General features: G+C 37.3%; 1 long non-coding RNA gene across 2 annotated transcripts in view; it reads right to left on the bottom strand.

Moving 5' to 3' along the window:
• Positions 1-24,323, bottom strand: part of LOC138699864 (uncharacterized) — a 48,838-nt gene that overhangs the window by 3,032 nt on the left and 21,483 nt on the right. The gene's annotated exons all lie outside the window — the stretch shown is intronic.

The following is a 24,323-nucleotide window of genomic DNA, read 5'->3' as shown; positions in this document are numbered from 1 at the left end:
CATCGATATGTAATTATATTCTTTTTTGTAAGATTGTTTGTTTATTGGTGTGTTTATTAACCTGACAATAAGATAAGTTTGCTGATTTTATATGAGTGAGGGTGGTTTGATATATGGTATGTTATATACCGTAGTTGTGGATTTTCGAAATATTGTATATGGACTTAGCTCGTTTTATTTGCGGGTTAAATCAAGAAAGTTAATTGACCTGTATTGTTCTTCGTACGTAAATTTTAGATTAGGATGTAAGCTTTTGAACTTATTGACTTTATATGTTGGTTTTGAATTTCTGCCATGAGCGACCCCTTATAGCAGAAATCATCCTTCAAAATTTAGAAAATAGTCACATAACGAAATACAACAAAACATAATATCATATTCTAGATACGTATACTACACTTTAATAATATGTAACGAAAATATAAACATTCAGATTCCTGCTTAATGTTAACTAAATAAAAATAGGCAAGCAATAAGAAAATAAGACTTTAATACAAAAAGAAAAGGAATAGGAAAATTCATTGCAAATGCTACATGGGATGTTCAGGATAGAGGATGGCTTTAATATGGTGAAAAACCATTGAATTAAAAAAAAATACTTTGCTACAAAATACTGTACATTTTGATATGTGAGAAATATATATTATATAAAAAAGAATGCGGATTTATGCTATAACAAAATTTTTAAAGCTCTGGTGCACATTAATTGGATGTTTTGCTGCTAGTCTTGTCTCAATGGTTCATTACTTGTTATGGTGAAATCAATCTGAAATATATTAGTTATTATGTAGAGAATCCTATATGACGCGATGTTAAAATTTATTAAATTGTTGTCGAAAATACTCACATTTAAGAACGTGTGCACTGCACAGGTTATCTATGTTGACATTTACATTAAGAAGATTTGAGACTGGGTTATATCTGTAATGAAATTCAATATCAGAATACTTGGTGTAAATGAATATAATAATTGTATGAACGTACTTACGATGAAATGCGGTTGACTTAGTGACGATGATCTTGCCGACTGATGTGACGCGGTATGAAATTATGAGGTTTAAAGAGGAATGAAATGTTTTTATCATGTTCACAGTTTTATGATGTTATAATTTAAACACAAGACAGCAGTGCAGCCACAATTTTATGTATTAAATTTTCATACCTGTACATTAATTTTAGATTGCTAATTTCCATAAGTCAATTTTAAATAGTTATTATTTTCATTATTAAAGGTTGTGATTAATCATTCGCTCCACAATATGACACAAAATGTACAAGATATTGTATGTAAAAAATAGCCTGATGATGCACGAAGGGCAAAAACGTTTGCTTAATTTTAATGTTTTATATTTGTATAGTACACAATGATCACTTACATGGGTAAGTGTCATTGACTTTTTATATTTGTGATATTTCAATTAGACTGAATTAATAAAACAACATTATATTATATTATATCATATTATATTGACTATCTGAATATTTCAAAATGCTTTCTAAGATAATGTACTCTTTAGTTTAACATTTTGAAAACGATTATCAAAGTTATGCCATAACTATGTTAAAGAATGTGGTTTTAGGAGTAAAATGACAAAGAAGTTTTGAATTTATCTTAAAAATTGCTGATTTATATTCGATGTGGTGAACTATAGTGCCCTGGTACTTCCCCCTTCCCCCACAAATTTCTGCCCCCCCTCTTATTTTAGCAATCTCAAATTTTAGTTGTTGCAGCAACATGCAAAGAAATGAAAAATGACCATCAAATAGGAAGAAATTTCAATTATACAACCACCTCCCCTTAAGAACAAGATTTACATATATTGGAAATAGTCTATGCAGATCACTGACAGTTTGTGCATATGTGTGTATGGGTGGAGGTGGATGTGTATCGGTATATGTGGACCTCATAAAGAAATTCCGTTGCATAAGTGAATTAAACTATTAAATATTTAAGCCAGTATAATTGATTCTGTGAGAATATCAATTCCGTAAGGAGACGGAGATGAGAGTCACTACTCGAAAGTGGAAATTAAAAAAATATATTATTAAATATACAGTTGGTGGGTAGCTGTGTGAACTTTCTCGGAAATCACAGCACACTTAAACTTTCAGATGAGTATAGGAAAATGTATTGTTTTAATAAAACTCATAATTAAAAAAAAAGTTTACTTTTTTTTTTTTAAATTGAAAAGGGGGAACTCTCTGATTATGGCTCCTAAGTTGTTTCATTGTGTAGTAGCAGTAGCAGTAGCAGTAGCAGTAGTGGCAGTGGTAGCAGTAACGGTAGTGGTAGTAGTATTAGTATTACTGTAGTAGTAGTCCTCCTTTGTCTTCCTTCTATCCTATTTCTGATAACAATGCAATACTTGTCTACATTAGTTTTGTTTAGAAACACTCTCGGGTACAATCTAACTAATCCTCCTCTGCTATCATTGCTACCTTTCATTTCTATTATCCCTAATTTTCTGTTTATCTTCAAATATTTTTATCTCTGACTAATATTTACTAATGATCTATATCCCACTCTTTCATCTACAATGCAATATTATATTATTTACCCTATTTTTTCACTGATCTTTTCTCAGAAATTTACGCTTGCATTCAGCCAATGTTTCAATATTCGAATGTTTGAAGTACTTCCTTACTATTACTCCTTCAAATCACTCACCACTTTTCTCTTTCATTGGTACAGCTCTTATGGCTCACTCTGTCTACTTGCATTCATTTTCAATTCCACTCTAATGTACTTCCCAGATTCTTCCTTTCTGTAGTACCATACATAAAACACTCAATATTCTCTACTTACAGTTTCTGATTTACTTTAACTCTCTTTACTACTTTCCTTTTTACTGGTTTATTCTATTCGTATTCCCCTTAACATTTAACACTTAACTAATTATTCCTCAATTTTTCCTCAGTTCCACTTTAGTAACATTTAACGATCGAATTTTCACATTCTTTGTTTAGATAAGGTCGCTCAAATTACACAACTGAAATTTACATTAGAGAAAAGGAAGACTTCTGTCAAAAAGAGGGATTTTGGAAAGGTGCATAGTATCGTCTCTCTTCTGCTAACAACACTATATCATCAGAAAATCTTATGGACTTTGTTCTTCTTCTTCCTACTATAAACCCTCCCATGTTCTGAAAACTGTTCATCACTAAATAAAGAAAATTTCCTAATGTTACCATTCCACATAGCAACAGATAAATAAATACCTTCGAAATTCATGATACCAAGGCAAAACACAGTTTAGGCTTTTTTCCAAGTTCGCACTATCTGTATTTAGAACCAACTAAAATTAGTTGTACAATTCTGTTTCATTCTATAAGAAAAGGTCTTTCAAAATAAAAGTTAAGTAACTATATTTAGGTATAATAAAACCGTCAAAAGCATATAGTTAATACAATTCATTTTTACAAATTAAATTAATTACGAAGAATAAAGAAAAGAAAATCTGTCAACTTTCCCATTACTTTCATAATTAGTTTCAGAAAACGTACAAACTATTTATTCAACATGAGGACCGTAGTATTTTATAATTTACACAATATCATGCAATAAAGTTAATATGCAATAGTTAAAAAATTATCCATGCATGGAGCAACGCAGCGAACTCACTGGAGAGGCGTTGCAAGAACCTGATATAGTTAAAAATAAATTATTTACATAATTATGAGAAGAAAATAGCATCCAGAGATTTCCTTGAATGTTATTTGGATTGCAATTCATTTAAAGTAACTTAAGTTGATAAATGTCTTTGTGATGATTTTTTTTTTCTGGAGATGAGAATTAAAGGAAACAATTAAAGCACGATTAATATTTACAAATGTAATTTCGGACTACCACAGTTACCGGAAAGGCAGCTGAAACATGTATTCGTTTGAGGGACGCTAATAAAAAATAAATTATTTGGGTTTTTATAATCTGAATTGTTACTGTATTAATAGTTTAAGTATTAATATTGTATGTTACATAACGTTACCCATACCAACTTTATATTGTACAGACAAAATATTGATTGTTATTGTAATTGGCATTTCATTATACTTCTAAAACTTACTGAATAAGTAAAATAACATACTAGATGGCTTGGGCAGATGATAAGAGGCTGATATAATCGGCATTGACATAACATTAGAACAGCTGAATATATTCTTGTCTGCTGTCCAGAAACACAGTTCCCTATTCACATCCATCAGATCAACATGAGTGCACATCTGTGTATGATTTTGAAAATACCAATTTAATTAAGACAAAGTCTAGAAAAATTAAATCTACAGCTACAGTGGTAATCGTAATCACACCTTAATTACAAGAAGATAAAATAGTTTTATAACATCATAAAATTAGTATAATGTTTCAATGTTGTTAAATCATAATTTCATTTTCCAGGTAACATTAAATACTTTGGCATATTATAGTGTTATAGAAGTTCTCCACTATATGAATTATTGTTGTGAACACCGCATATTGCTAACCGAGAGTTAACTGCATTCTGCTATTGCCTTCTCGTGATGTATTTCTGTAGCTAGAATTACCCTCAGTTCGACACACTTCTATTCATTAATATTTGTAATTTTCATTTCGCTACACTTTAAATTACTGTACTTTCTTGATAATTAATCTCTTAGTATTATTTTGTAGAAAATTTTATTGCCACATAATTCCTAGTCAATATATTAATTTTAAGTTCATGTAATCCGGTAATGTGTCCTTACACAATCACTTCGTTGATTTAAAAATAAATTAGAATCTTAACAATAATTGTATCTTTAACAGATATTTTATTCCACTGCACATTTCCTCTATTAAAATTGTAAATATTTTAAGTTGTGGCAGCAAAGGTGAGCTGCATCTGTTCTAAGTTCTGTCAGTGGAAGTCAGTGGCGGCTCGTGACGTAAAAAGTGCGTGAAGTAGTGTTAGGGTCACTTCTAATTTTATAACAACAAAAATTATGTATAGACCTATGTATATTAAATACCGGTATATTTAAAAATACGTGTCTTTATGACAATAATAATAATAATAATAATAATAATAATAATAATAATAATAATAATAATAATAATAATAATGTAATCATAAATTAACGGTAACAAATAATTAATCATAGCAATTTTATGAAGACAAGTTCAATCCTTCTGTTCATGGCAGCGAATTTATCAGTAACATCGTCGTGAAAAGGCTGATTTTTTAATAATTATGTGCACAATTTGCTTCTGCATGGAAATATTTGCGAGTGACGAGAACCTTTGTTGTGACATGGAATTAAGCAACTACACTAGTTTTTAGTGCGATTCTTGGAAGAAAAACTTCTTTCCGCGAACAAACTTGTTAATAATCAACCCTAAATCTTTAAAGCACACTGATTTTATGAACAAATATTATTCTTAATTTAAAATAGACCTAATAACTAATGTAATAATAGTAGAGAAAATAATTTATAATGCACACAATGGGATCTTTATGCGTACTCGCTCACGAAATCGCGGCAAATTTAACTTTACGTATAGGTTACAGTAGTACCTAGAACGCAAACACCATAACCAAGTTTTCAATTCCTCTTACATTATATTTTCACTTTTCTCAAGACTCGTGTTTGCTTCTTTAGCAGAACGGTTAAAAAAGTTATAAACATATTCATTTAATATATCTTTTCTATGGGCGAAATTAATTTTAACACTTTTAAATTTCTGTAATTTTCACTGTTAGAGATGGATACCTTGTTTAGTCTCTCTGTCGTTGATTGGCGGAACGTTATGAATTCGTCTCCTCTACTATTTCACGTCTGACCCAAGCCAAGAAAAACTCTTGTTGCGGGGCGAGGAGATGTAGGCTTGTTGCTATGGTAACCATAGCTGAGTGAAACACTAACAGGAGAAAAATTGAACTCCACCGGCGCAGAACGTATCGGAGTCTTGTTGCTACCAACGAGCACAGAATGCATAGAGTAGATATAAACAGCTTGGAGGTGAAGCCGCTTTTGTGGACAGTCGCCATTATGATGCTACCAAAACATTGCGCTCCCGGTTAGCACATGGGCAGTTGATTGTGATGTTGCATCGTTGTTTTAATTAATAAATTAACTAATTTCAATATGCCTACATGTTCTGCGTATGGCTGCACAAACAGGTTTCCAAAAAAAAATTCCTGGAATAACTTTTCACGGTAAATATGCATGTGTGAAATGTACTTATTACCGGTAGGCTAGATACGGTAATGAATGATTTAGCCTAAGTTAGTCGGTTAGATTCGTATTGTTCACGTATTTGTTTGATTAAGAGAAAGGATTAGTGTATTGATATTATTGTAATTAATTTTTATAATCACGAAATCAGACATGCTTTGCAGACTTAGAATTTACGAGCGAAGCTAACCTAACAACCCATGTTGGAAGTTTGTGTCGAGTGCTATAGAAAACTGGTGTACCGAGGTTTCTCTTAAACCGAATGCACGTATTCGTTTGATGAAGAAAAAGAAATAGTGTATTAATATTATTGTAATTAATTTTTATAATCACGAAATCAGACTTATTCTTTACAGACTTAGTAGCTTCATTAACTCGGTCGTGAACTGACTTGACCCACTTGGTAATAAAACTTCACTTTTGTTCGCCGTTATAATCTAATTATATACTATAAACGAAGAGCCTATCAAATATTATATGGTTAAGAGCATTCCATTTTTTCTCTAAACAAAATCGGGACATATATACGAAATACTGGCAAAAGGAAGAGAATGATAATTTGCGTTAAGAAGCAAGTTTCATTATTAAATCGAAGCAAATGGATCAACCTATAAAAGTAATTATTATAGGGTAGCATTTTTATTGGACTAGTAGCAAAATAAGGTCAAACTGTTATTTTCCTTTTTTTATCATTATTGTTTGTTTAACCTTCCAGATTATCTATTAAATACCATACTGCAATTTGAAGAGCTGCCAATTTAAATAACCTGTATATATGTGATTTATCGATGACAGTTTCGTAATTTTTGCTAAAAATACGTGCATAGCGAATCTGTATTACGAAACAAACAAGAAAGTGTGAGTCCTGCAAGAAATTAGGGACATATGGAATTCTTATTATCATAAGATCTTCTATAACGTAATAGCTATTTTGCAATGTTTTGGTAGCAACAAGATGGCGTCAGGTCCATCAAACCGGCTTCACTCCGTCCAATGGTATTAAGATGCTAGTGTCTACTCTATTGTATTCTGTGCTCGTTGGTTGCTACGGTAACCATAGCAAGCGAAATAGAAAGTCACAATGGAGTCGCCGGCGCTATGTTCTTCTTCAGCGCGGCGCGATTTTTGAACTTACATATACATAAATATCATAAAATCAGTCGCGTTGTAATGCATAGTAAAAGTAAAGTGAATTTTTCAATTTTAAACGTGTAAAAAAATTCTGTTGTGTGACGTAATAACGAAAATTCAGCCACCGGCGTGGCTCAGTCGGTTAAAGCGCTTGCCTGCTGGTCTGAAGTTGCGCTCGGGTGCGGGTTCGATCCCCGCTTGGGCCGATTACCTGGTAGGGTTTATTCCGAGGTTTACCCCAACGGTAAGGCGAATTCTACGTAATCTATGGCGAATCCTCGGCCTCATCTGGCTATCACCAGTCTCATCGACGCTAAATAATGTAATAGTTAATACAGCGTCGTTAAATAACCAACTAAAAAAATAACAGAAATTAAAATATGAAACAGAACTGAAATTGTACCCAACAGAGACATACACTTCGCAAAATATACAACATTGAAATATTAAACAGTTAATTTCTTGACTTATACCACGACAATGGAAATTTCCTTTGATATTCCTACACCAATATGAGAGGATAAAATCTTAATTTCTAAAATGACAATACATTTAATTATTATATGCAATATTCAATAACCTTTTATGCTACAACAATGTAGAAATTTGAGGTAATGCATAACACAAAAAGACTCCAAAATATTCATTTTTGAAAATTTGATCATTCAAGAAAGTTAGAACATCCAACACTGAAGAATCGTTCGAATTTTTATGTTTGCACTTGAAAGTTACGACTCTTCTGCTGTAATAGAAAACCTCGCAAGATTTTATAAAAAGTGTAACAAAACCGAAGTTGGAATAAACTGCAATAATGTGCAACGAAAATGTAACTAAACATAGAGGGCAAGTGAACTCTGGTTGAAAGATAGTCGTAAGACAAGAAGAGACACAGTCGCCTTATTCATATTGGCAAATGGTGAGAACTGACTGCGTGGAGAAACATCTTCAGTACCTCAATATGAAAGACTGAAAATAACTTCTGATACTATTATGAGTAATGGATCAGTAATAAGAACAATGGTGATGTGAAAAGGGACAATATAAAGTATTAAGACAATGCTAGAGAACATTAAATAACTTAATCTTACTTTAAAGGAAACGAAAACATCATGTTTGAAATGTAAAAAAAAAAAATGGTCAGTAGAAATGTACATCTCTAGGGCAGACGAAAAAATATGTACGGTGATTTATTATATAAATGTAATAACCACCACCATATTAAGGGAAATATATATTTTGGCAAATCTTCAGAATTCAGATGGTCAAGACAATTATACCGAGGAAAGAAATTACTCAAAAACAAGCAGCAAATGGATTTGGAAATGGTGTGCGCAATAACTGAACGGGATATAATCTTCTTCTTAATATTGTTCTAAATTAAGGGTGTAGATTACTGCTATAACACTTGGGCACAAATGACCCTTTGTGCACCCCATACACTACAGATCAACCCAGGAGACTGCAATGCGTTACCAGCTTTGCTATGCTGCTGGGATTAATTTCCTCAGAAGACAATGTTTCTTTCCCGAGCTAACGGTGCCTGATGGGCTTAGATCTGAGTAATCCAGCAAAATGGCAAATGATAACTCGGCCTCCATCCTACATTTCCTACAATAGGGCTCGATATATCTAGGTGACAATATATGTAGATGGCAGTGTCCAGTCAAAATTCCAGTTAACCATGTTAAAAATTCTCCTTTCCAATGCCAAGAGTTGTTCAGTTGATTCAGGTGTAGATTCTAAACTTTTCATCGGGCTCTTCTTTAGGACCTATTTGATTATATACTTAGAGATGCCAAAACAGGGTTCAGGACCATAGCATTGGAAGGAAGTTCCTTACTTGACCAATAGGCCAGCTTGTTATTGTCATACATTCCACAGTGCCCTGGGACATTTTGATATAGTTTCCAGGCTAGTTCTGCATTCTTCAATTAGCCTGGAGTCGACTCTGTGCGTACTTAGCACACCCTGTGTAGTCTATCAGAGCAAATAAAGATATTCAGGCCGTGACATGATATATTTAGATTTTCCTGAGCGCAAGCTGATTTCATAAAGACTTCAGCTTGCAAAACAGTAGTGTATTAACCAACGGGAATAGATATTCTAGTCCTGGGTCTTACGTCATAAATCCCTGCTCCAGCATCGCTGTAAGTTCTGGAGCCATCCGTGAAGCACACCAGACAACGACGTGGGAATTCGTTAAGGTGACCTCTCTCCCATTCTTCCCTGTCCAGTAACAATAATGAGATTGATATCAGTTGCCATTTTCCAAATACGTGTCTAGCTACGTGCTTCATTTCTCCCTATCCACTGGCCAAGCCCATGTAGTTGAGACATACACTTTCCCCTTTAAGTATCCCCTCTCCCCTAAATAAAAGTTACATGTTGACAAATCTAGTGACCGCGGTGGCCACAAGCCTTTGCTCACAATCCGCTTTTCGGTGAACATGTGATGAATACGCTTAAGCGACCTCTCAGATGTGTCAGATGTTGCTCCATGTTGTTGAAAGAAGCAGTAATTACGCTCCTCTTCTTTAGTTGGGGATAGAATTCATCCAAGAAAGTCAAGTCTACAGCCGTGTTGACTGTAGTGTCGAAGAATATTGGGCAGATATGCGTTTTGCAGTGATAGAGCACCATACACCGATCTTTTGGTCGCGTAGTGGTTGCTCGTACACTAGGTTAGAATTTTCTGTCGCCCAGTACCTGTTCTTTGAGAGTTTACATATCCCGATAGAAGAAACCAAGCCTCATCAATCATGATAAACAACAGTGGGTCCAAATCACCATCCGTAATCATATTCAACAATGTGCAGTAGAAATTTAAACATTTATTCTTATCGGGCTCCTTCAGTTGCTGTCACTCGGTATGATTTGACTTTCAAAGCCTTTAACACACGTTCGAAAATGTTGAGCCAATTTTGTGGTGGACTTTCGAGGACTCGTATTCATCATTTCCTGAATTCATGCCGAAAGTTGAAGTGTCCGGACAGAAAGCGAGCAGAATCCATGTACTGAACTGAAGGGAAACATCAGGAATAGCATCTGCACTATCATCCGTGAGAAATTGACACGTCTTTATATAAACGTGTTAAGACGTGCACAGAAGTGTCTAGATGTTGGTGGAGGGCACTTTCAACATCTTATTACGACGGTTAGCACAGGACACATTCATTTATCCATTTTATTCCATTCCTTTGAAAAAAAAGTTTGTTTAAAATCAAATGAGAAGAGGCAGGCCAGTTTTATCTGCCCAACCCCGTAATCATTGATATGGAAAAAATGGGTAGAAATATTGAAAGTGGATATTGACATGTTTGTTTCCATATTTTCTTCACAATTTCCAATTCAAATTTTATGTAGAGTATTTCAAGAGTAGAAAGAGAGAAACTTCAATAAATATAAAAAGATAGAGAGAAAATAGAAAGAGAGAAAACCACAAAATAGAGAAGCAAGAAATAAAAGTTATTAAATTCGCGTGAAAAAATATTATTCATCGCACCGAAAGTTACATATCTTACACTTTAACTATCGCATTTACATTTATATGAACGGTTCTACAAAAAAGAAAAAAAATGAGACAAAAAGGATGACATCAAGTATTTCTTCACATTTTTCGTTGCACAAACATACAGTGACTGATTATATTGTATTGGAGAATTTTAATAATGTGACTTTTACAAATTGAAGCAAAAGAGATATGAAATGCAAACCTAAATATTGATTCATGTCACAGAGTATGAACAATGATTGAAAATAACAATGGATGAACAATGGAATGTACTTGCCCACATGGTAGGGAGGTTGGGATGGGCAGGGCGGAACTCGACATGCAGCCACCTCCACGTGGTGAGTTCTGGGTTGTTTCAGTTCAAGAGACTGAAACAAGCAAAGAGCTGCATTTCTTCTGTGAATGGTGGTAAGAAGAATTATACAGAATGTGGCAGTGGAATACATTCAATAGACAACATTATAAATGTGGACTTCAGTGGCAAAGTCAGCTCAACCAATGTACAGCTATTTACAGATGGCTCCAAAACGGAGGAACACGTCTGAGCAGAAGTGGCAGCAGTACAAAAATCGTTAGAAATATACATAGAAAGTCAAAGATTAGGAAGCGAATGCACGGTTTTCCAAGCAGAACTCATTGGAATCAAAATGGCAATTGATTGGATAATATCCCAACGTAAGGATAAAACATCATATGACATCCACGTCGACTCGCAAGCTGCATTTCATGCAGTAGCAAACAAAAGAACGACACAGCCGATTGCAGTGTACATCAGAAAGAAAATGATTGACCTTAAGAAAACTACGGAAATGTCACTGATCTGGATCAAAGGCCACTCTGGAATTAAGGGCAATGAAAGAGCCGAATATCTGGCCAAAACTGCAGCCAGATATAGAAATACCATACAATATAACTCCATCCCACTACCTCTTTCTAAACGACTAATCCAAAATTATATAAACATTAACATTATATAACAACATACACACAGAGGTAGCACTACATACCAAACAGTATATTCCATCCATCACACATAGGCTCTTAATATCCCTAAGGCCAAACTATATCCTCACCAAATTCTTGACAAACCACGGATGCTTCAAATCATACTTGCACAGAATTAACAAATCACCGTCCCCATTATGCAGCTGCCCCGAGAAAACTGTGCAGTCAGCAATACATTTACTGACGGAATGCACACACTTTTCAACAGACCGGTCTTCAATACTGTCGAAGCTAAATCAGCACCAGATGGTGAGGACACACATAAACCCAGTAAGAGTGACAAGTTTCATCAACATCTACTGTTCTCTTCAAGAATAGCATCCGAAATATAAGTGTATAATAGTGTAAATATCCTGTGTATAACATTGTAAATATCCTGTGATATGCCTATGGCAAAACACAGGTTCTATACTCTAAGCAAGCAAATAAAACAAAGGTGTTCAATAACAGTAACTTCACACACTAAATCCTTAAGACAAAAGGAATAGAATCTTCTTTCGCCAATTTGCGTCCTTTCTTTTTATTTAGTAAGAAATCGATTTTGTTTCTATAAAAATTGCTACATCGCAGTGAATTCAGAAGCACTTGTCAACAGACGAAACACTTCCCCGGAGCACAGATAGCAGTCACGAGGAGACTGCCCTTATAACCTGTACCCACGGTGCTCAGGCTTAAGGTGAGACATGCATCTTGTAACAGTGTTGCAAAATACCTATTACTTAAACTGATTTAATATTAATTAAAGTATTGAAATGCTTCCAGGTATGGTGGGTCCCTATCACCACAGCATGGCGCGTCCTCAGGTTGAGGATAGAGGAGACAGCCTCCATATATGGATGATAGGTGTGAATATATTGAATAAGCAGTCGCGGACAACGGATAAGGGGTGGTCCTCCAGCTTGGGGGTTGGGCGATGAACTAACAACCCACCACCGTAAATAAACAGCTTGTTACGAAACCACGACATAAGCCTCGGATTCATAGATTTCAAAAAGGTATGTGACTCGGTTAAGAGAGAAGTTTTATATAATCTTATTGAATTTGGTAATCTGAAGAAACTAGTTCAATTAATTAAAACATGCCTCAGTGAAATGTACAGCAGAGTCCATATAGATGAGTTTCTATCTGATGCTTTTCCAATTCACTGCGGGCTAAAGCAAGGAAATGCACTATCATCTTTACTTTTTAACTTTTCGTTAGAACAGCGGTCATCAGAACACTGCACTCTCGGGCTAGCGTCTCTTACCCGCAAATCTCTTACAGCACCAGTGTGCTTCCTCCTGCACGAGAGTGCATTTTGCCATGCACTGTTTACCCGTAATCCATTTCAGCGAGTCCTGGCGACCACTGCTCTAGAAAATGCTATTAGGAAAGTCCAGGATAACATACAGGGCTTGGATTTGAACGGATTATATCAGCTGCTTGTCTATGTGGATGACATGAATATTTAGGAGAAAATCCACAAAAGATTAGGGAAAAGACAGGAATTTTACTTGAAACAAGTAAAGAGATAGGCTGGTTGGTTTTGCATGAGATTTTAATACCTTGTGTAATCCATGTATTGCTACATATTGTTTCATGTTTATACTTTACAGGAAAACTGGATTCAAAAATATTTAGAAATGTTTTATGAAATTCGTTGAATTTACTGTTCGTATCACTTTGACTGTATACTGATTCCCATGTTTCACTTTTAAGATTTATTTCAAAATTATTTAATGATTCCTGTTTATATTTCTGAATCTCACTTTAATTGTTTTTTTTTTTTTGATGATGTGTTAATATTTATACTTAGGAGATGAGCATCATGATCCGAAAGCCCATTAATTATTGGGGTTGTTTGAGATATACCTATTTTTTCTTTTCCGATGAATATGTTGTCTATTGCAGTAGCTGAATCCCCCTGTATTCTGGTCGGAAAATTTACTGTGTGTATTAAATTGAAAGATGCTAGAAATGAATTTATTTGATCTTTCCTATTGCTTTTTGTTAGGTAATCGACATTGATGTCTCCGCAAATAATGCATTCATTCTTCTACACGTTTACTACTAGCGCTGTTTATCAGGTTTATCTCACTATTTTTCACATAGCACACTGGGAAATTCAGCGATGGTTGGGCGTTTAATTTCAATTTTTTCTTTGCTGGTATGTTATCTTTAGCAGCTTTGAATCAGAGGGAAACGTATGATAAATAACACTCGAGCCTTTAGTTTTCCTCCTATAATTCTGACACTCGCTCACCGCACAATTTGGCATTTTGCATGCTATGATAGTAACAATATAGGCCTATTATAAACAGAACACTAGCAACGTCTATAAAAATCATAAACACACCCCGCGTTTTTTAAATTTCAGTAACTACTAAGCGGTTGAGAGTGGAGTGTGTCCCAAAGACGTTGTAGTTATATATCTATACTAAAAGCCAGGTCATGGATAAATATATAATAGGATGCGAAACTCACTGAGTTTGCCGTAACACATACTAGAGGCGCTGTTGTAGAATTGATCGTGCTGCCATCTATATGCGGTTAGAGGCGTTATTACATCTAGCAGCGCACCAAGTAGCGAAAAGAGTAACTACTCCGTGCATCCAGCAGCGCACCCAAGTAGCGAAAATAATAACTAATAAACTAATAGCCTCACTAATAATGGTTTCATAAGAGTTTAAGCAAGAGAGAGGTTTACCAGCAAGAGCCAGTCATCACGACGCTTCCAGTGCTTTCTTGTTATTTGTCTTTTACACGAGATAAAAATATTGTCCGAACTGCATGGAGTCATCCGTTTTTCTTTTAAAGTACCTAGTCTGCAGTTTCATTTGTGAAGTCAGGATGAGTTTCGAAATACCGTCTCTAAACTTGGCAGGGAACATAGAACTATTGGGCAAAACTTCGTTACATATTTCACACTGTGGACATCCATCAGCAAACTCAGGGAATTCCATGTCCAAATATGAATCACAATACTTTCGTTTTTAATTCCTTTCAGTACCTCTGCACTAGACATCGTAGACTCTGAAGCAGGATCATGTTCAACATATACAGAACTCAATTTCAAGGAATTTGCATTATGTTCTTTTACAGTAAGTTTACACCTGTTGTTATCCCTCTTTAACTGAGCACTGGTTGATAGCTGATGACTCTTAGGTATTACGGAACCCGTCTTAAGTCACAGTTTCATTTCAACCAAAGTTCAGCTAACACTTCTGCAATTAAATTAACATGCAGTATATATATATATATATATATATATATATATATATATATATTTGAAGCAACATAATAGTGAATAGATTGTAGATTCTACGTATCACGATTAACAAATGCTATCTGCTTGGTATATAAAACAATAAATAAATTTCGAGAATCATCGAGTACTTGGCAAGCAAGAAAAATCGAGATAGTTCCAATAACGAGTAGATTATTATTGGTGCTTCCATCTAAAAAGAAAACGCAAACTATTTTCTGAGAAAGTATTTTCACTTGATGGAAGTAGTTTGCTTTTTCCTCGCTAGAGACTAGATGGAAGCAGAAATTTTTGTCATCTTCATAACTGCCGCAGACGAAGTCCCTGAGAAACATTCGGGGAGTCCTGGGCTCCGCGGAGCACACTTTGGAATCCGCTGCCTTAGACTCAATAAGGGGGGCAAAGGCTAATTGGGATTTCCCGGTCTCCGATCGGGTCAAAAACCCTGATGGAACTGATATTTAACTTTTGCGGTGGATTTCGGTGAAGTCCGGAGGGCCTAATTAGTCAAATCCACTCTCCTCACCTCCACGCTGGGGCCCCCTGGGATCTTTAAAGATGCGAAAGAGAGAGTGGTGTGCGGAAAGCAATGGGAAGCTTCCGCATTTATCTATATCCCAAGAAGATTAATTATAAAAAATAATGGCATGATGAGTCTTTCCCTGGTAAAAAATTCCGGACGTAAACTATCCCCCCAATCGGATGTCCGGGTGGGGGATACTGGGGAAGGACATGTCATGACGAAACGCAACGGAGAGAAGAAAGGAAGATGGACAACAAGATTGACAAGAATATGGAGAAGATTGACAAGAAGATCGACAAGAAGATCGACTGCAGCGTGTTATATGAACACTCCACCAGGTAAGTTGGAGAACTTGAAAAGCAGTGAGAGGTATCACCTAACAACTGAGAAGCCGATGATGGTAGACGCTGCCAGCCAGCCTTCGAGCAGCGAGAACGCCGAGTTCGAGGAGAGCGTCATGGAGCTGGGGCGGAGGAAGTTGGTGAAGCTAACAACTGATGAGCCGATGATGGTAGACGCTGCCAGCCAGCCTTCGAGCAGGCAGTACGCCGAGTTCGAGGAAAGCGTCATGGAGCTGAGGCGGACGAAGTTGGTGAAGCTAACAACTGATGAGCCTATGATGGTAGACGCTGCCAGCCAGACTTCGAGCAGCCAGTACGCCGAGTGGGAGGAGAGCGTCAAGGAGCTGGGACGGAGGAAATTGGTGAATCTAGCAACTGATGAGCCGATGATGGTAGACGCTGCCAGCCAGACTTCGAGCAGCGAGTACACAGAGTTTGAGGAGAGCGACATGGAGCTGGGACGGAGAAAGATGGTGAATCTAACAACTGATGAGCCGATGATGGTAGACGCTGCCAGCCAGCCTTCGAGCAGCCAGTACACCGAGTTCGAGGAGAGCGACATGGAGCTGGGACTTATTCAGTTGGCGAATCTAAGAACTGATAAGCCGATGATGGTAGACGCTGCCAGCAAGCCTTCGACCAGCCAGTACACCGAGTTCGAGGAGAGCGACATGGAGCTGGGGAGGAGGAAGTTGGTGAATCTGACAACTGATAAGCCGATGATGGTAGACGCTGCCAGCCAGCTTTCGAGCAGCCAGTACACCGAGTTCGAGGAGAGCGACATGGAGCTGGGACGGAGGAAGTTGGTGAATCTAACAACTGATGAGCGGATGATGGTAGACGCTGCCAGCCAGCCTTCGAGCAGCCAGTACGCCGAGTTGGAGGAGAGCGACATGGAGCTGGGGCGGAGGAAGTTGGTGAATCTAACAACTGATACGTTGATGATGGTAGACGCTGCCAGCCAGCCTTCGAGCAGCGAGTACACCGAGTTCGAGGAGAGCGACATGGAGCTGGGTTGGAGGAAGTTGGTGAATCTAACAACTGATGAGCCGATGATGGTAGACGCTGCCAGCCAGCCTTCGAGCAGCCAGTACACCGAGTTCGAGGAGAGCGACATGGAGCTGGGGAGGAGGAAGTTGGTGAATCTAACAACTGATAAGCCGATGATGGTAGACGCTGCCAGCCAGCCTTCGAGCAGCGAGTACACCGTTTTCGAGGAGAGCGACATGGAGCTGGGGCGGAGGAAGTTGGTGAAGCTAACAACTGATGAGGCGATGATGGTAGACGCTGCCAGGCAGCCTTCGAGCAGCCAGTACGCCGAGTTCGAGGAGAGCGACATGGAGCTGGGGCGAAGGAAGTTGGTGAATCTAACAACTGATAAGCTGATGATGGTAGACGCTGCCAGCCAGCCTTCGAGCAGCCAGTACACCGAGTTCGAGGAGAGCGACATAGAGCTCGGACGGAGGAAGTTGGTGAATCTAACAACTGATGAGCCGATGATGGTAAACGCTGCCAGCCAGCCTTCGAGCAGCCAGTACGCCGAGTTCGAGGACAGCGACAAGGAGCTGGCGCGGTGGAAGTTGGTGATTCTAACAACTGATAAGCTGATGATGGTAGACTCTGCCAGCCAGCCTTCGAGCAGCCAGTACACCGAGTTCGAGGAGAGCGTGATGGAGCTGGGGCGGAGGAAGTTGGTGAAGCTAGCAACTGATGAGATGATGATGGTAGATGGTGCCAACGAGCCTTCGAGCAGCCAGTACGCCGAGTTCGAAGAGAGCGACATGGTGCTGGGGCGGAGGAAGTTGGTGAAGCTAACAACTGATGAGCCGATGATGGTAGACGCTGCCAGCCAGCCTTCGAGCAACCAGTACGCCGAGTGGGAGGAGAGCGTCATGGAGCTGGGGCGGAGGAAGTTGGTGAAGCTAGAGGTTTATCTTTACCACTTCCAGTACGACGTAGACGAATACTACGAAGGTACAGTAACTGTTCAAATTCTAATCTATAGTGGCGCTCTCAGCTATGCAGGAGCAGAATCCGTGGAATCCCAGAGTAATATTACCATTTAAAGTAAAACTTATTTTAGGCCAGTGTCCATGGCCCTTAAAATTAAAAATATTTGAGTCTGATTTAGGCTACAGCCATTCCCTATACAAATGCATATAAGAAATACCGTGCGGTGTAAAAAAAATGCCTGATTTTTGTCGGCATATCCAGCGCAAAGAATTGTGATTCTCTGGATATCTACGGACTCTGTGCACAAGTTCAGGAGACTTGAATTCGTATTGGTAGTGAATAGAACATTTATCCAGTGGTATAATTCAACCAGTTCGCACCAGTCGCCCGATTTACTTGTTGAATTTGTCGCAGTTCGTAGAACCTGATCTTAAATTTTGAAGATAAAACAAATTAGGTTGACAGAAAGGAAGAACATTAATTTAACATTCCAACATATAAGTCTCTAGCCTTTTTAATACAACAGTAGACATAATCATATCACATTATTAAATCGTTGCTTCTTAACCAAGTGTACAGCCAGTGACAACAGACATAGCCTACAACATCGACGGCCCAGCTTGAAAGGGAAACAATTCAAAATTCATGTTTAGAGAATCCTGCATTTTGAAGCATAATGTTGCTGTGAAAAATCAGAGGATTCTTAATCCAAATTCAAATCATGTTTAATATATGTTGTAAGTTTCCAAATTGGATGTTTCACAGCAACATGAAGCTTTAAACTTAAGTTTTCTCTAAAGTTTAAATTTTGAGTTGTTTCCCTTGAGAACTGGCCCGTCGATATTATGTTTGCAGGCCGATCTGCAATTACTTTGGCAGTCTCCTATCGAAACCCCTTTTCTTTTGAGTGCTAATACCGCATACACAAAACTGAGCCATTGTTTATTATTCCAAAATATTATTTAAAGAAGTAAATAGACTATTATACACTATTAAGCACAGTAATAAGATACTTCGTTTTCCTTTTTAATACCCCTACAATTAGTTATTCCATTTTTAATGGAACATATTTTTATTCATTAAAAGTATTGAAAATTTTGAATGATTTATGGCTGCTGGGTCGGTAGTAGTCAGTATCATTTAAGTTTTTTTGTTTGAATATAAATTCCACACAGAAATCGGGGTAATGCAATGAAACGTGAAAGGATTCCATCGAGAATCCTCCATCTTGCCATGTAAGAAATGTTTATCATCAGAAAGACTGTTGGTGGTCATGTTTCAACCCAGCTATCCCTGCTGAGAGAACAACAGGATCCAGTGTGCAACAGATCGCCTATGACCAATCTTTTATCTCCTGGGAGAATACTAAATCTGCCAGAGATACATGATACCGAATCTATCGCAGTTCAACTAGAAACAATAAGATTGAAAGCACAAAATACATTCGAAACCCTCATTCAAGTACTTAGGTGAAGATTCTAGATTTAGAATCTGACATAAAAGGTCTAAAATAGAGAACTCTTTACTTAAAATGAAATGTGTTTGCTAATAGGTAACAGGGTCTTCCAATGCTTGGCATGGTAGTGTGGTACAAAAAACTGCACTTTCAAAAATTCAAATTCCCACAATCATGCATAAATGTATAAAACAAGCACAACAATTTCACTAAAACATTACCATTTACAGATCACTCCTGGACTGAGAGGTATATAATTTGTAACACAGGAAAAGAAAAACGTGAAAACAACTTTTGAAGAAGTTGGGAACTCCTATCAGTGTTTGGGTAAAAGTTGAAGAAGAAACGTCTTCTGCTCATCTTTCATTGTACCGTACTTGTTGAATTAACTTGTAACAGTATGTTGTACAAATATGTATGCAGATGCATCTCCAGATAGTATAGCATTTTCTTTAGGTCCTTATGTGGAGCACAGGGCTACAAGAAACAAGGGAAACTTTGTCCTATTCCTGGCTGGGGGCGCTTTTTGAGATAATTCAAATAATATGACGGTGTGGACAGACATTCAAAGCTCTGCGCATGCATAGAACAGCATTTCCAGGAAACATAAGTTGTTTCTCAGTAAGGAACATGCGTGTCTACCTTGTGCTTATAAACGCGTGTATTTCCTGCTTATGTTGTTTTTATTTAATTTCTGTATATAGTGTATAGTTTGGTTTAGGGCATAATAGATCAACTATTGATCAGATATATTGTATTCGACAGATAATGGAGAAAAAATGGGAGTATAAGGGTACAGTGCATCAATTTTCATATATTTAAAAAAGGCATATGACTCGGTTAAGAGAGAAGTTTTATATGATACAGTATTCTTACTGAATTTAATATTCCCAAGAAACTAGTTCGGTTAAGTAAAATGCGTCTCAGTGAAACTTACAGCAGAGTCCGTATAGGTCAGTTTCTGTCAGATGCATTTCCAATTCACTGTGGGTAAAGCAAGGAGATGCACTATCACCTTTACTTTTTAACTCTGCTCTAGAATATGCCATTAGGAGAGTCCAGGATAACAGAGAGTGTTTGGAATTGAACGGGTTACATGAGCTGCTTGTCTATGCGGATGACGTGAATATGTTAGGAGGAAATCCACAACCGATTAGGGAAAATAATGGGAATTTTACTTGAAGCAAGTATTGGAAGTAAATCCTGAAAAAACAAAGTGTATGATTATGTCTCGTGACGAGAATATTGTACGAAATGGAAATATAAAAATTGGAAATTTATCTTTTGAAGAGATGGAAAAATTCAAATACCTAGGATACAAATGATACTCGGGAGGAAATTAAACACAGAATAAATATGGGAAATGGCAGCTATTATTCGATTGAGAAGCTTTTATCATCCAGTCTAGTGTCAAAAAATCTTGAAGTTAGAATTTATAAAACAGTTATATTATCGGTTGTTCTTTATGGTTGTGGAACTTGGACTCTCATTTTGAGAGAGGAACATAGGTGAAGGGTGTTTGAGAATAAGGTGCTTAGAAAATATTTGGGGCTAAGAGGGATGAAGTTACAGGACAATGGAAAAAGTTACACAACACAGAATTGCACGCATTGTATTCTTCACCTGACATAATTAGGAACATTAAATCCAGACGTTTGAGATGGGCAGGATGTGTAGCATATGGGCGAATCCAGAAATGCATATAGTGTGTTAGTTGGGAGGCCGGAGGGAAAAAGACCTTCGGGGAGGCCGAGACGTAGATGGGAAGATAATATTAAAATGGATTTGAGGGAGGTGGGATATGATGGTAGAGACTGGGTTACTCTTGCTCAGGATAGGGACCAATGGCGGGAATATGCGAGGGCGGCAGTGAACCTCCGGGTTCCTTAAGAGGCAGTAAGTAAGTAAGTAAGAAGTAAGTAAGTAAGTAAGTAATTAAGTAAGTAAGTAAGAAGTATATAGTATAATGCTTTTACTTACTTACTTACAAATGGCTTTTAAGGAATCCGAAGGTTCATTGCCGCCCTCACATAAGCCCGCCATCGGTCCCTATCCTGTGCAAGATTAATCCAGTCCCTATCATATCCCACCTCTTTCAAATCCATTTTAATATTATCCTCCCATCTACGTCTCGGCCTCCCTAAAGGTCTTCTTCCGTCCGGTCTCCCAAGTAACACTCCATATGCATTTCTGGATTCGCCCATGCGTGCTACATGCCCTGCCCATCTCAAACGTCTGGATTGAATGCTCCTAATTATGTCAGGTGAAGAATACAATGCGTGCAGTTCTGGGTTGTGTAACTTTCTCCATTCTCCTGTAACTTCATCCTGCTTAGCCCCAAATATTTTCCTAAGCACCTTATTCTCAAACACCCTTAACCTATGTTCCTCTGTCAGAGTGAGAGTCCAAGTTTCACAACCATACAGAAGAACCGGTAATATAACTGTTTTATAAATTCGAATTTTCAGATTTTTGGACAGCAGACTGGATGATAAGAGCTTCTCAACCGAACAATAACACGCATTTCCCATATTTATTCTGAGTTTAATCTCCTCCCGAGTGTCATTTATTTTTGTTACTGTTGCTCCAAAATATTTGCATTTTTCCACCTCTTGGAAGGATAAATCTCCAATTTTTATATTTCCATTTCGTACAATATTCTGGTCACAAGACATAATCATATACTTCTTCTTTTCCGGATTTACTTCCAAACCGATCGGTTTACTTGCTTCAAGTAAAATTTCCGTGTTTTCCCTAATCGTTTGTGTATTTTCTCCTAACATATTCACGTCATCCACATAGACAAGAAGCTGATGTAACCCGTTCAATTCCAAACCCTGCCTGTTATCCTGAACTTTCCTAATGACATATTCTAATGGGAAGTTAAAAAGTAAAGGTGATAGTGCATCTCCCTGCTTTAGCCCGCAGTGAATTGGAAAAGCATGAGATAGAAACTGAGCTATACGGAATCTGCTGAATGTTTCACTGAGACACATTTGAATTAATCGAACTAGTTTCTTGGGAATACCAAATTCAAGAAGAATATCATATAATGCTTCCCTCTTAACCAAGTCATATGCCTTTTTGAAACCTAAGAATAACTGATGTACTGTACCATTATACTCCCATTTTTCCTCCACTATCTGTCGAATACAAAAAATCTGATCAATAGTCGATCTATTACGCCGAAAACCGCACTGATGATCCCCAATAATTTCATCTATGTACGAAGTTAATCTTCTCAAAAGAATATTGGACAAAATTTTGTACGACGTCAACAAAAGTGATATTCCAGTATAATGCTATTTGTGTATATAATTGTACAATAGGTATGATAATGTATGTGATATGATGTTTCTGTAGTGAGGCAATCCACCGCCGTTCAGCTCACAGATGAAGTGTCAGAAGGCTACTCCTCCTTCGTGACGCGAATCAGCATTTTAAACTATGCACATAATTTTGTTATGGAAGTACATGTTGGATTGCAGTTTTCCTTTATTTGTAGCTGCTTATTATTACGTCATTCAATATTTTTATATTCACGGTCCTTAGCGGAGAGGACCGATTGTTAAAAGATTAGAATGACACCACTGGATATATAAACATACCTGCACATGCGATTACTGGAGTTGCGATGTGTTAACCTTACGACCAGAGACTTCAACGTTGACTACGAAGCTGCTGATCTAGCATGTCCATAAGCGGAAGTTTTAAAATTATAATTGCAAATAATCATAATACATTCTTATTACAATGCGTCTTCGCCATCACGCCCGTGACCGATCGAGCGCCCGTTGGGGGGGGGGGGTGTGCTTCTGGCGCTTGCCAGTCGGTCGTCGCGACGTGATGGCGAAGATGCACTGTATTAAGAATTTTATACAATACAGGTCACGAGCCTATACAACGCAGAAAGAGAGAAAGCTGACTTTATTTAGAAATAGGCCTATGTAGATAAATTAACATGGAACAACCTCAAGTGAAGCATTCATATCAGGAAATAATGTTATTTAATTTTCAGTCTATTTACAATCCCCTTGGGCATGGAGTGCTACATCTTTGACCCCAAAAAAACACCTTCATTTCATCTCCAAAACATGACGGCCTTCCCTCACACTTTTCACCACTTAAGTATAGGAACGAGCAAGGGATAAATTCTCAGCTTTTGTTGCCAATTCTTGAAGTCATTGCCATATTATTTCATTTCTGCCACGCGCCTAAAAGTTGAGGAGAAGATGAGAGTTTATGAGGATTTACCAGTTCCAGGAAGGAAGTTCGTCATGTTTTGGAACAAGTCATAACCTCACCATTATTACTATATAAAAAGCGTCACGTTCCAATACAGAGCCCCGAAATTTTCGCATGATTTACTTTGTGTGAACACTGGATGAAAGAGTTAGTGACAAAACTTTGTCCGAAAAACTAACAATTGCACAACAGAATAACACAGCACAGCATAGAATGTCTTAGTAGTCTATTATAGTGTAACGTTTATTGTTATAATTGTAACTAACAAACAATAAAATTACAAGACATGGATAAGCGATAAATAAAACTGATGGTCGGTTGCAAGAACGCATTTTTTCCTTCGTTAGCCGCTAACGGATCAGTAAGTTCGAAAGCCGGTTTGCATGAAATATCTTTAGTGTTATTGGTCCGTTGAAGGATGCACTAACTTAGAGATCTGATTTCCCTCCAATAATAATATTTATTCCCCCGTTAGACAGCAATCTTACGTCGAGTAGTTTATATATTTTGATTCCTCATAATGTTACTTGTATGAGATTCAGGCATGCGATATTTTGGATATAATAGGTCCTATATACACGACATTAAAATAATATTGCATATCGATAGCTAAAAAGTGATAGGACTACGTCGTAGAAATTAATTTCTTAAAATAGACAAACTTCTCATACAGGGTTTATCGTTGGGTTGGCAGGGGTAAGCCGATACCGTGGCGACCTCGA

This window comes from Periplaneta americana, chromosome 5 (assembly GCF_040183065.1).
Source record: "Periplaneta americana isolate PAMFEO1 chromosome 5, P.americana_PAMFEO1_priV1, whole genome shotgun sequence".
NCBI classification, from domain to species: domain Eukaryota; kingdom Metazoa; phylum Arthropoda; class Insecta; order Blattodea; family Blattidae; genus Periplaneta; species Periplaneta americana.
Note: the sequence above shows the minus strand (reverse complement) of the source record. Positions and strands in the feature narration are given on the sequence as shown.